The sequence below is a fragment of the Eleutherodactylus coqui genome, chromosome 8, assembly GCF_035609145.1.
Source record: "Eleutherodactylus coqui strain aEleCoq1 chromosome 8, aEleCoq1.hap1, whole genome shotgun sequence".
Lineage (NCBI taxonomy): Eukaryota > Metazoa > Chordata > Amphibia > Anura > Eleutherodactylidae > Eleutherodactylus > Eleutherodactylus coqui.
The window spans coordinates 157,240,530-157,254,159 of record NC_089844.1 but is presented as its reverse complement, the minus strand read 5'-3'; the positions used below and the strand labels follow the sequence as shown (position 1 = coordinate 157,254,159).

Sequence of the window (13,630 nt, the reverse complement as noted above, 5' to 3'; positions counted from 1 at the left end):
ATTCAGTCATTATGTAGCTTCCCCTAGTATGTCAGCTAGTGTCGCCTTCGTTAGTTATTCCTTTCCATATGAATCTTCCTGCCGCCTCCTCCTCAGATGGTCATGTGATCTCAGTTCTCACCAGCTTAGATCTACTTGGGGTTATGGATTCAATTTCTAGTCAATAGCTCAGTCTGTAGATAATCTGCTACGCCTGCTGGGATCGGGGGCGTCTTCATCAGAGACGCCTCCGTGAAGTAAGTTTATCTTATGCATATCCTCATCATATCTTCAACCTTACTGTATCCATATATTTGAGCGCTGAGGACTTTTTTCTCTTCTCTTTTTTTTTCTCTGGTCCCTGGAGAGGATTTTGTCCCAGCACTGGAGGGTTGCTCTAAAACAGTATGCAGTAAACTCCCCCTAGTGGTGGCTAATAACAAAAATAATAAAATTCTACAGCTTTGGAGGGGATTTGGAGCTCTGCATCAGAAAAGCGGAGTGCTGGCTGCTATAAACATATTGAACATTTTTAATTTATCAGTAAGATGCTGAAATGTGAAGAGCCGATAAGAAAAAGCACCACAATTAGAAGACAGGAAGTTTCTTTGTTATATGCAATACAGTTCAGTCCACTATAAAAGGAATGTGCATGCATTGTATATTGTATCAGCCACAGCAACCAACACCACAGATCCACTAACCTATAGAGCGCTGTCAGTTATACTTGGAGGGCGTTGAAGCATTAATGGTGACTGGTGTCCATTGTGTTCTCCTATATGGTAACAGAATTTTCAGGTTTGATAGATGTAGTTCCATAAAGCAGAACTTCAGTTAAAACAAGACTATATATATTCCTTACCTGCCCCTCATAGGAGCCGCAAGGTCCTTGCATTTGCTGTTACTGTATGGTATCTACCTACAATGATGTGTGTCTATTATAGCATTGACACATGCTTTCATACCATTATGTGCCAACTAGGCTCTACCCATAGGCAGGAGAATTTATGGGGTGACTACATTTCCAAAAGGTTTTATCAAGTCACCCGACATTTATCAAGGACACTGAGCAAAATGTTCATCATTCAGATCACGTAAGTCTTGGCCTACAACCTGCGATGGGCTTGCACAGGTGACATTGTTGTAGATATAGCTGGGAGGACTGGTATCATAACCTTCCGACACAGACTGCACCACTCTGGGTACAATGGTGGCATTTTTTAGACAGAAATCTCGAAGGCCTTTTAGGGAACAGCTACAATTCCAATGGTTCCTGTGTAACCACAGCTGTTGGATTGAAGAACTCATGAGCAAAGAACTAACAAATAGTTTTCAGTGGGTTTCTTTGACCGCTAAGATAGGGAAGTCTAGAAAATGTCTTAAAGATGTCCATGGCTACAATGGTCAACTGATTGTCTGAAAGGTCAAGCTATTGTAGCTTCTGAAATGGACTGAAGGTCTCTGAAGAGAGAGTCTGCAGTAGGTTGTTGGCCAGAAGAAGGTAGGAAAGATTTTTAAGTCCGGTGAAGGATCTAGCTGAGAGTTGAGATAATTTATTGAATCTGAGATCAAGTTCCAGTAGATCTTGAAGATCGGAGAAGCTGTTGTCATCAATGGCCGTAATATCATTACGCTGAAGAAAGAGTCTCCTCAGATTCGAGAGGCCCAAGAACATGTGAGGCTTTATTCTACTGATACAACTGTTCTCCACATGCAAGCTATGAAGCTTTTCGAGACCTCGGAAGGAATGATCGTAGAGGGTCTTGAAGCAGTTCCCGAACAAGTTCATCACTGCCATGCTGAAAAGTCCCGTGAATGCTCCCGGACGGATCTCTTGAATGTTGTTGTTGTTTAAAGACAAAAACGCAAGTTGTCCAAGGCCTTCAAACACCCGTTCAACAAGAGTCCGAAGCTTGTTGTAACTCCGATTGAGCTCCTCTAAAAACTGTAGATCCTTGAACACTCTCAGTTTTAAGCTGGTAAGAGAATTGTTGGACAATCTAAGAACGTGGAGACTTAGTAAACCGGCAAAGGTGTCTTCAGAAATGGCAGTCATACGGTTTTGTGGCAGATCCAACCATCGGAGGGACTTCATGCCAAAGAAAGCTCTAGAAGCAATGGTGGAGATGATGTTGTGGTTCAGATACAACTTCTGAAGTTTGTGTAATTTGAGGAAAATGTTAGCTTTCAACCCCTGTAACATATTCCCACTGAGGTCTAGCTCTTTGACTTCTACCAAACTGACAAACAATGGAGAATGAACATAAGTCAAATGGTTTCCGGCCAAAATGAGCTCTCAGGTTAGGGAGGTTGTGAAACAGTGTCTGGCAGGGTCACCAGTGAGTTCCAGCCCAAGTTTAGGTACCAAAGATTTGAAAGACCTGCAAATAAGCCATCTTCAATTTTTGTAAAGTAATTGTTGTTGAGGCTCAAGGCAACTAAGTTCTGGGTATGAAGGAATGTGTTAGGGGCCAAGAATTTCAGCGTGTTTCTTTCTGAGTGCAAGTGCGCCAAAGCCTTGAGGCCGTAGAGAGCATGCGGCCCCAGACTAGTCAGGTGACTGCTCTGCAGGTTAAGGAAGTCAAGCAGGGATATGTTTTTGAAAGCTTTGGTAGGCACGGTGCTGAGGTTATTCCCATCCAACCATAAGGCTCGAGCATTTTGTTGGCAGCAGATCTGGACTACGAGAGAAATTCCGCGAGCTGCAGAAGACACTGTAATCTTCATTGTAGTCATAGCTGCAGAGACAAGATGTTGGACACTTGGGTTCTGGAGATGATGGAATTGTTTCTCCTGCGGAAGGTCGAGACTTAGAGGCCACACTATTTGTTGTCACGAAACTGCAAAGAAGGATCACAGCTACAACCTCTGTGGAGGAAGAAAATAGGAAATGGAATAAGACAAGTAATTGTCCCTCCTCTATGCTGTACACTGCAACTCTGCTTGTTCATTTTTGAGGTGGTCTATAAGCACAAATTTTAGTATTTATACTCCTAGCGAGATGATTTCTAATAGAGATTGTAAATTATACTCATGTAAGACATTAAGTAACTGCTGCATTTAGACTGAGGGGAGGAGTCTTAATAAAGGGGAGGAGCCTGAAAATCATCGTGCAACTTTACAGCATCAAATAGGCCAGGAGTTTATCCTCTAATTGAAGAAAATGAAATAGGCTGATGGCGCCATCAAAAGCAAACTGCGTTCCCAGTTTTGGCAACCTCAAGTTTAAGGGTCTTTTTAGATGGGCCAACTGTAGCTGTTGAACCATGAATGGTGACTGGTGTCCATTTTGTTCTCCTATATAGTAGCAGAATTTTCAGGTTTGATAGATGTAGTTCCATAAAGCAGAACGTCAGTTAAAACAAGACTATGTATTCCTTACCTGCCCCTCGTAGGAGCCTCAAGCTTCTTGCATTTGCTGCTGCTGTACAGTATCTACCTACAATGATATGTTTCTATTATAGCAATGACATGCTTTCATACCATTATGTGCCAACTAGGCTCCACTCATAGTGATAAGAATTTATGGGGTTGACTACTGTACATTTCCAAAAAGTCATCAAGTCTGGTGTCCTACAGTTAATCAAAATGTTCATCATTCAGATCACGTAAGTCTTGTCCTACAACCTGCGAAGGGCTTGCACAGGTGACATTGTTGTAAATATAGCTGGGGGGGACTGTTCCTTTAACCTTCTAACACAGACTGCACCACTCTGGGTACAATGGTAGCATTTTTTAGGCAGAAATCTCTAAGGTCTTTTAGGGAACAGCTACAATCCCAATGGTTCCCGAGTAACCACAGCTGTTGGATTGAAGAACTCATGAGCAAAGAACTAACAGTTTTCAGTGGGTTTCTTTGAATGCTAAGATACCAAAATCTAGAAAATGTCAGAAAGATGTCCATGGCTACAATGGTCAACTGATTGTCTGAAAGGTCAAGCCATTGTAGCTTCTGAAATGGACTGAATGTCTCTGAAGAAAGAGTCTGCAGTAGGTTGTTGGCCAGAAGAAGGTAGGAAAGATTTTTTTTAAGTCCGGTGAAGGATCTAGCTGAGAGTTGAGATAATTTATTGAATCTGAGATCAAGTTCCAGTAGATCTTGAATATCAGAGAAGCTGTTGTCATCAATGGCCGTAATATCTTTATGCTGGAGAAAGAGCCTCCTCAGATTCGAGAGGCCCAAAAACATGTAAGGCTTTTGTAATGCCCCAAATGAACTTACTGTAGGTACGGCTGGAGGCCAAAACCTTGTCACGGTGATGCCACACTCTCTGGTTGGACACTCCAGAGGATGATGACGCAGAAATAATGTAGACCAGTCCAGTTTAGTTTAGCAATCTGAGAGTGAGCAGATTTACTAACTTTGGAATTTTTTTTAACAGGTTAACCTAAATACATTTTCTAAGGATTGTAAACAGATATTCAAGAACGCAGCAATATTGATTTGATGATACTTTATCTTCAATGCTCTCTTATTTTCTTCAAGATTTGATATATCAGACAATTGAGTTAGATTTAACTGTAGGATTAGATGAGGCAGAGAGACAAGAGGCTGTATACTAATCCAGGCTTGAGCATCATTGGGTAGCTATAACTCACTGTTTAGATGAAGATGGACCTCTGAGAGGATCTTCTGTGTTCTCTGCTGTACGATGCTAAGGGAGCAAGTTAATCACCACATTCTACCTTGAGAAACAATAACTGCTGAAGTACTCCTCGTCAACTACAGAACTGCATCCTCTTCTCACTCGCTCCTAGCTAAGTCTGCCTAACTGCTCTGTGTCACTTTCTTTTATAACATTTCCCTCTCCCGCACTCATGCATAGAGACCTCTGTTTGCTTCTCGCCCTTGAACTTGCACCAGTAAGATTAAACCTGACTGTCAGCCAATGGGAGGTCAGCTGACCTCAGGATTGAGCTCTATGACTAGAGTAGAAGAGGAGACACAAGGCCTCTCCTATAAATAGCACCTTCTGGATCCAAGGACAGCATCCAGACAGATGACACAGGACAAATGTACCGTGAGTGTTCTGCAGCGCCTGCTGGGCCACTACAGCTCCCCCTACATAAAAACACAGCCACCCTCAGCTGTACTGAGCTGTGAGGGGCGGAAAGGTGTGCCTACCAAGTATGTGTGATAGTACATAAGTTGAAGTTTTGTTAGGATTCTGTCCTTACCCAACCAAACCACTAACCTTCTAACTCCCATCTTGCTATGGGGCACAAAGAAACTGCATTACATTTGATGTGTAGACAGGCGGACTTGAGTGTATAGCAGGACATAGTCTGTGTTCCTATACACTTTGAGGGCGCGCGCCAGAGGGACGCATACTCGTAGGTAATAGTGTGAGGTCAGGTAGTTTTAAAATATGCGTATTCACCAGTATGATCGAGCGTGTTATGTGCTCTCATACGTGAGGAGGGGTACGCAGGGTGTAAAAAAAGCCTTTTTACCTGTATGATTGAGCATGTTATGTTCTCATATGTGAAAAGGTATACGCTGGAATTATTGTTCCAGAGCTCTTGGTCATTGAATATAATCGTCAGTCTTTGTGTGTAGTCAGAGGTCTTGCTTAAAGAATGTGCAGTGTTGGTTATTGGGGGAAGGGTTACTGATAAGAGACTGGGCTGGAGTTAAGCCACTGAGAGCATTTCCCAGTTAACCCGTCTGTTCCCTTTGTCTTGTGTTTATAGTGTTAATGTGCATTGTGATTTACGAGGGATATAGGAAGAGATGGGTGGAATTTGGTAAAGGAGTTTTACTGTGTCCAGAAATTTCAAATAGGATAGAATAAGCAGGCAGAATAGAATACTGGATCAGTGCAGGATGTTTTGGAATATGCAAAACATGTAGAAAAGTTTTTGAAAGAGGACTATTGTAAGACAGACTGCAGAAAGTTTTCAGAAGATGAGCAGGAAGCCCAGCAGACAGAAAAGGTGTTTTAGATTGCTAGGAGTTGGTATAATGTAGGAAAGGGATTTAAGAGGAGAATGTGTAGTGGGGGGATGTGTATTGCCTGTCTTGTGAACAATGTAATGCCTTTGTGTTGACTACAGCCCCTCCCTATAATGGTGCCCCACTTGCAATGTTTAAAACCCCACATAGTGTGACTTTGCAGCAAGTGTGGTAAGCCCTGCCCCCCCCCCCCCCGCCATGTGCTCACTTTCAGGGTGTGTGATGTTACTTCCGGCCATTCCAATCCGGGACAGGACTAAGCCCCGCCCCTTCCTCCTCCAGCAGCCATCTTGCCTCACCTGGGAGATTTGTAGCCCCGCCCCTTTCTGCCTCTGGCGGCCATCTTGCTGCACTCGGGAGGCCTACATTCCCCAATGCCACTGTATCCAGTGCTAACATCATGATTGTCTGATGTAAGGTCTTGTTTGACCAGACTTTGTTACACTCCAAAATGTGGCCACCTTGGATGTGTGATAAGTTCAGGGAAACAAACCTTTTGTTCTTTGTGAAGATGCAGCTTGGGACATAGTAGACGACTAATCTGATTTATAGTGTATGGAAGATTGGAGTTGATACATGGGGGACAGAGGCCAGGGACCCATGGGCAGGGGACACCCTCTCATGGTGTGTTCCCAGGGGCTCTGTTTTCCACTGCCTGCTTCTCCAATGGATGCTCAGACAGATAAGGAAGGCTCCTACAGATGGAATAATTTCCCTATAGTCACCCAGCAAACATTTTCACGCAATTTGATGAAGTAATTTTAGCTGTTATGTGAGAAAGAGGGAATTGCTCAGAGTAGGATGTCAATTCATCCATATTCTTTAGCTTTTTTCCTTAAGTCTTTTGTATATTCTAGTGTCAGTCTACACTGAAGCTATAATTATACTCCGACAGGAGAGTGAAAGTTAAACATTGACGTTCCCTGAAATACTATTACACTGGGTGATTGTAAATTTTGTTTGTGTTGTGCCCCCTTGTGTTAGAAATGCTAACTGCGACCTGAAAAAAAAAAAATCTAAAGGATATTTTCGCTCAGACTTTGCTGCATACAATGCCACCTTGACCTACACAGTGCTTGTTTTTGTGCCTCTTGGTTTCCTTTTTCAACGTTGTACTAGTTTGAACGCGACTTCTTTTTCCATTGAGTAGTCCGGTTCAAAAGGGGGGAGGCATAGGTGATCTGGGTCATAGCTAATCTAGATGTTGTAGATCAGCTATTGGGTTTTTAAAATAAAATAAAATGGAAATAAATGATTTTGTGCTATAAGATTCTGATCCATGTGAAATAGAACATCAACATGATTATTTAGTACTGATATAGCAAGAAACTGCAGGTATGCAAACAGTTACCAGAACCTCTGTTGATAATGCACATGTTGAGCTTTTTGCAGATGGTACCAGGGTGAGGATTGATGACTCCACATCGGATATGCAGTGGTCACACAACAAGATGTCCTAGAAGCAGAAGCTCTGCCTCTGCATGTCTCAGCACAAGAAGCGGAACTGAAGGCCCTCACTGAGGCGAGTAGAGTGGCGAAAGGTAAGACGGCAACCATTTACACTGACTCCTGGTATGCATTTGGCATAGCTCATGATTACGGCCCAATATGGAAGGCCAGACAGTTGTTTTTTTTTTACCTTAGCAGGACAACCAATTGAGAATGGGGCAGCAGTGCAGAGTCTCATGGAGGCCCTACTTCTACCTGACAAAGTTGAGAGTTCGCACCGATTCCTACACTGGAGAAGCAAGAGACGACACCCTCGCTGACAGCACAGCAAAGGCAGCGGCCCTCAAGCCGTGGAAGAAAGAAGAAAAGATACTGACAGCATGAGTCAGTGGCAAAAACTTTGGACTTTGATATGCTAAAGACTTTACAGTTACAAGCCAGCAAGGAAGGAAAGAATAAATGGACTAATATGGGAGCAGCAGAAACAGGACAGCGTATGGTCAACAGTCAACAGCACTTGCCTACCACAGTTCCTGTATCCCATGATGGCCCAGCTGACGCACGGAAAGACCCACCTAATAAAGCAGCAATGACGTCGACGCTTGAAAGAGGACGGGCGACTTCTTGGTTCTCTCTAGCTGCTGCATCATTTGTCCAGTTTAGCATGATCTATGCCATGGGTGAGACAGGGCAGAAGTAAATTTGCCACATCACACTTGCCGGGACCACTCTACCCATTTCAGGGATTGCAAATTGACTACATTCAGCTCCCACTTGTTGGGAAGTATGAATATGTGCTTGTTGTTGTTGATGTCTTTGCAGGTTGGAGGCCGACCCTGTTACCAAGCCAAACAAGTAGGTAACCGCAAAGAAGCTCATGAATGAGGTAAACTGTGAATATGGGGTACCAGAAGTGATTCAGAGTCACAGAGGTACAAACTTTGCAGGTGAATGTAGCATGTCATGTCTGCTCTGGGTGTATCCCAGGCCTTTTACACACTCTACCACCTTTAGGCGGCCTGCAGACGAGCGGGTCGGATCCGGCAGCGAGAATTCTCGCCGCGTGATCCGACCCGAGCGCCTGCAGGGACGAGCGCGTACTCACCCGCGCCCGGCGGCCCCGGCTCTTTCATGTGCCGCCTGCCGCGCAGCCGGCGCATGCGCAGACCGAAGCCGGCGGCCGGGTGAGTGCGTGCCCCGCAGAAAATTAGGACATGCCGCGGTTTGTTTGCCACGCGAGATTTCGCGCGGCCAAACCACGGCCGTCTGCATAGGAGTGCATATTTTAACGCACTCCTATGCAAACTTTCAGCGGCGGAAATCCCGCGGCGGGATTTCCGCTCGTGTGCAGGCGGCCTTGGAGTAGTGGAAAGGTGGAGAGACTTAGTGGCATGCTAAAACGCAAGATACTTAAAAATGATGCCACTTTGAAAAGACTTTCATCCAATAGCCCTATTCAGTGTTAATGCATGATCCCCCCCTGGGTTCATATCTATCTCCCTACGAGATTGTTTGGGCTAGCCCCAAGGTTAGGTTGCTACTATCCTCAGCAGTTACTTAGTCAACACATCAGATTGTATTTGTATGTGATTTTCGTTGTTAAAGCACTAATCAAAGCCTATGCACAGGTGTTCTCTTCCAGACTCAGAGGCAGACACTGGGACACATATCTTGCAGCCTGGGGATTGGGTGTGTGTCAAAAAGTTCCTTAGGAAGCACCCTCTTGAGCCCCGATTTGATGGTCCCTACCAGGTGCTTCTGACTACTGCCACAGCTGTGAAGCTAGCCGAAAGACTTACATGGATCCACGCTTCATACTGTAAGAAAGCTTCAGATCCGGGAGACCAGTCTTAGTTGTGCCGAGGACACTACTCTGGTTAGGGTTAGTGAGAGAGGAGGGTGGCAACTGGAATCCTTAGTCGGAGGAATATGTGGGTATGGTTACCTTCGAGTATAACTCGTCCAATACTCAGCTGCATATTCCTTCGACTATTGTACTGTGGTCCCGTGTCTAGGCGCAAGATCCCACCGCGGACTAGATTTAGCCCAGTCCAGCTGGTTATGACTTATACACCCGGGGAATACAATATGTTTGCGCCACTGATAATGTCTGGGGAGAAGACTGCCGTTATTGGGGATTAGTGGGATGGAACGCAGGAACAGACTGGTCCTATAAACCGCGAAGTGCCTTAAATAAGAAAGATAAGAGCGGGAAATCCCTAATTAGTCGTATAACCCTCCTTGAGAATAATGACAGCAGGTATTGGAAGGCTGAACTTAGTATGTTGCTTGGTTTTAATACGGTTTTTACGCTAACCATGGGAAATCCAAGCCCGGGGGACGGGGGGGACTTACAGTTTGGAGACATACCGGTACGGGAGGACAGATCCCTTAGGGAAGTTTAAAATAAGGGATATGGTAGATGCACCCGAATGGAGGCCTTCACTTAGTCCCATGCCCATAATTAACCCCCTCCGCCGTAAGATAAAGACTTTGACGAACATGATGATCATAGCCGACCCTACCTTTTTGAGGACACCTTGACAGTAGTGACTGGCTACTCTGACCAGAATCTCTGGTTGGAGTTAATGAGGTACAATGCTAACAGGAGCAACAAGTCTAACTGTTGCGTGTGCGGTAGTGCCCCACCACACTCGGGGATGGTCCCTCTGAATCTCCCTGTAGATGCTGAAGAGTGGTTTCTTAGTCTCTTCACGAACATTTCCGCTAATTACACTGTTTGTGAGAAGTGGAAAAAGGAATACTCTATAACTACTTAAGTGTTTTGTACCGGAGAGAGTATTACTGACTACCCTGGAAACTACACCTGCCAGGCAAATGGGCAGGGTGGAGGGAGATTTTTGGGGAACTCCCTAACGGGTATTGCTCCTCCTACGGTACGATAGGAGGGGAATGGATGCAGAATCAGGTCCAGTCCTTAGGAGACGTTTACTGGCTTTGTGGAGACATGAGGTAGAGGACCCGCCTGGAGGGTAATTGGACAGGGGAGTGTGCCTTAGTAAAGCCCTTATGCTCCTCCACATCCTGTCAGACAGCATTGAGGATACTGAGGTTACCCCCAATAGTTACTTTATCTCGATCCAACTCTGTCTGTGTTCTGTGGTTATCCTGTCATGTTGGTCTATTCTTGTTTTCCGCATAGGTACGGCGGTTCCTTCCAGTCTTGTCACTAGGTAGTGTAGGGTCAGTGTTGGCGGCCTGGACCTGTCCACCTTCAGGGCTATCTCCAGGAGGGACATTGGTGCGGGTGAAGATCAGGGAGTCCCAGGCCGTGCGTACCTGTGCACACTACTAGTATTGTAACATTATACTAGAGCGAGAAGAGAGACCCCTGGTGGTAGTTTTGATCTACACGTGTACATTGACGTCATAGGACAGCCAAGGGGGGTACCTGACGAGTTTTAAAAATTAGAGACCAAGTTAAAGTTAGATTTGAGTCCATTTTTCTGATCATTATGGTAAATAAAATGTTGACTGGATTAATTATGTTTATTATAATTAGCGGCGGTTTATAAATTATACTAGAGACGTCTTATAGGGACTAGTCAACTAATAGGACCTACCTTGACTATGACTTTTCAAAATAGAATGGCCTTAGATATGATTTTAGCTAAAAAGGGGAGTGTCTGTAAGATGATAGGGGAGACTTGTACCTACATCCCAGACAACACGTGACCCGCGGGTAAAGACGCAGTTGCCATTAAGAAGCTGACCGCACTAACGAAAAAGAGCTAACCTTTGGGACCAGTACTCGCCATGGATGAGCGGGTGGTAAAGGATCCTGGCACAGATGGGCGTCGCTGTTGTATGTGAACTGATTATCTTTTCCGTTCTAGTCTGCTGTGTTATCCCCTGTGTCAGAGAAACCTGTGAAACTGATGCTGGAAAAGCTGCTCCCACAATGAGTTTGCTGGATGCATCCCCAGAAGGAGTGGACAAGTCCTACACACCCTTGAAGACCCTAAATCGAACCTTCAACGCGCTCCAGTTATAGGCTCACCCACAGAGAACTGTGAAAATTAGATGGAGAGTTAGATGATAGACATTTAAGGGGGGATTGTGATAGACATGATGATTAGTCAGCGTAAAATGTCTATTGATCTGTAATGAACTGGAAGTATTACGCAGCTGTAGTGATTTGACTCTATAGAGGCTAATGACTGCATAATTTCATTATGGTAGTTGCTGGACAATGGCATGGTGAAAGATGTGTGTTTTGTGACTTCAGCCTGATGTGGAACTCTGCTGCATAATTAAAGGGTTAAATCACAGTGCTATATGTATTGCTTGTGTTCATCTTGGATGTTTCCCCAGCCCTGCCCCCACACACAGAAACTTCTTAAATAACGCTGAAACTTCTACAACAAAGGAATTCCTTCAGCCTGAGCACATGTTGATAAGACAAAGACTTACTTATACACTGGATTTGAGAGAAGGTGGGCAGGAAGGAGGGGGGATTCTATATGATCCGACAAATGAGAATCCTATATGTTACTGATGTAATCTGTTGCACGCCCATAAAAGGGCAGGTATCATGTGTTACAATAAAGCCTGAGGCTCTACACATTGTAGGGCAGACTCAGCTTAGACCCGCACTTGTGTCTGACCTGGTCGATGATGTGTGCACACTATACAATTTGGAAGCTATAGAATACCCCAAAACCTGCTGGAGAAAAATATTATCCAGTTCAGTGCATCCTGGAAGAAAACATGCAGCAACAACAGCAGCTTCATTCTTGGCAAACCTTTTGTTGATGGCATGTCATAATATTATGATCCTTCATTTCTTGGATCATATTTTTAACTTGCTGATATGAGGAAGGTAGGGTAGGCCTATACCTCTCCTTAATAGGCACATGGCCATTGGTGGGGATAGGGAGGCAGAGGTTCTTGACCTGGCCAAAATCAAGGCTATGTCTGCTGAAAGTGTCTTTTATCTAGCGCCATGTTTTTTATTCCCTGCCCTGATCCCTGCTGACTTGTGCCACAGCAGTATATTTGTTCAGCTGTGCAGGAGTATTCCCAATATTGATTAGGCGGACCAACACCTTCCCATTGGTCACAGTAGTCAGGCTCCGGGTGACCATCTATGGGAATGGGTTCTACTAGTGCCTCATAGGCACAGCAGTGTAAGCCTGGACTTGTTTGGCACCAAAAGACAAATTCAGACTCTGGCAGGAATACAACCAGTCTGATGTCCTTCACGTGGGCTCTTCCCACATGGGCCTGCGGATTGGCAAACCGCTGCTGAGCTGATAAGGCTTTTATAGTGGTTTTAAGCACAGCTCGTTGGGCCTGGGACGCTGCAGGCATATTACTCTGCAGCGCTTCCAACATCTCTGAATAGCAGCTCTTTAATATATTCATGCCCAATGTGATGATTGGTTCCTTTTTTGTATCCTGTGCTGGCGTAGTTCCACCTTCCCAGCTATAACTTACAAACAGCACCAGTAAGATTAAATCTGACTGTCAGCCAATGGGAGACCAGCTGACATCAGGACTGAGCTCTATGCATAGAGCAGAAGGGGAGACACAGAGTTTCTCCCACAGACGGCACCTTCTGGATCCAGGGACGGCATCCAGACAAGTGAGACAGGACAAGTGTGCTGTGAGTGTTCTGTAGTACCCACTGGGCCACGACACATGCGTGTCTCCACTCCATACATTCCAATGGGATTGCTGAAGACAGTCGAGTGTACGCAAAGGGATTGCAATTTTATTTTGCTTCCATAGAAAATAATGGGTGAGATCACAAAAAATAATTGGACATGCTGTGATTTTTCTATTTTGGGTTCTCAATCCAAGAGAAAAATCGCCACGTGTATAAAAAGATAGAAAATAATGGGTCATTTTCTCATGCGAGTTCCGACCATATTGCAATTATATAGAAGTTGCGTGAGAAAATCGCCCATTTAAATACAACCTTAGGGCTTATTCACACAAGCGTATATAGGACGGCATTTTCACGGACGGCTGATATATGCTACCATCTGATGCATTTGATTCCAATGCGTCAGATCACACCAGCGCGTTTCCACGGTAAAACTATCTTCCTGTCCGGACTACGGCCAGTGCCATTCACTCCTGTGGGAGCCAATAACAGCGGCTGGAGAAGGGAGGTGGGGGGGAGTTTAGTGTGACTGCTAAACTCCCTCCCCCTTTTCTTTTCCTTTCGCCCGATCCCATTGCAAACAGTGGCAAGGGGGTGGGGAGGAGGTGGGAGCT

General features: G+C 44.9%; 1 pseudogene; it reads right to left on the bottom strand.

Annotated features, from left to right (window-relative positions):
• Window positions 1–1,011: 1,011 nt before the first annotated feature.
• On the bottom strand, window positions 1,012–8,050 carry LOC136577969 (insulin-like growth factor-binding protein complex acid labile subunit; annotated as a pseudogene).
• Window positions 8,051–13,630: the final 5,580 nt, after the last annotated feature.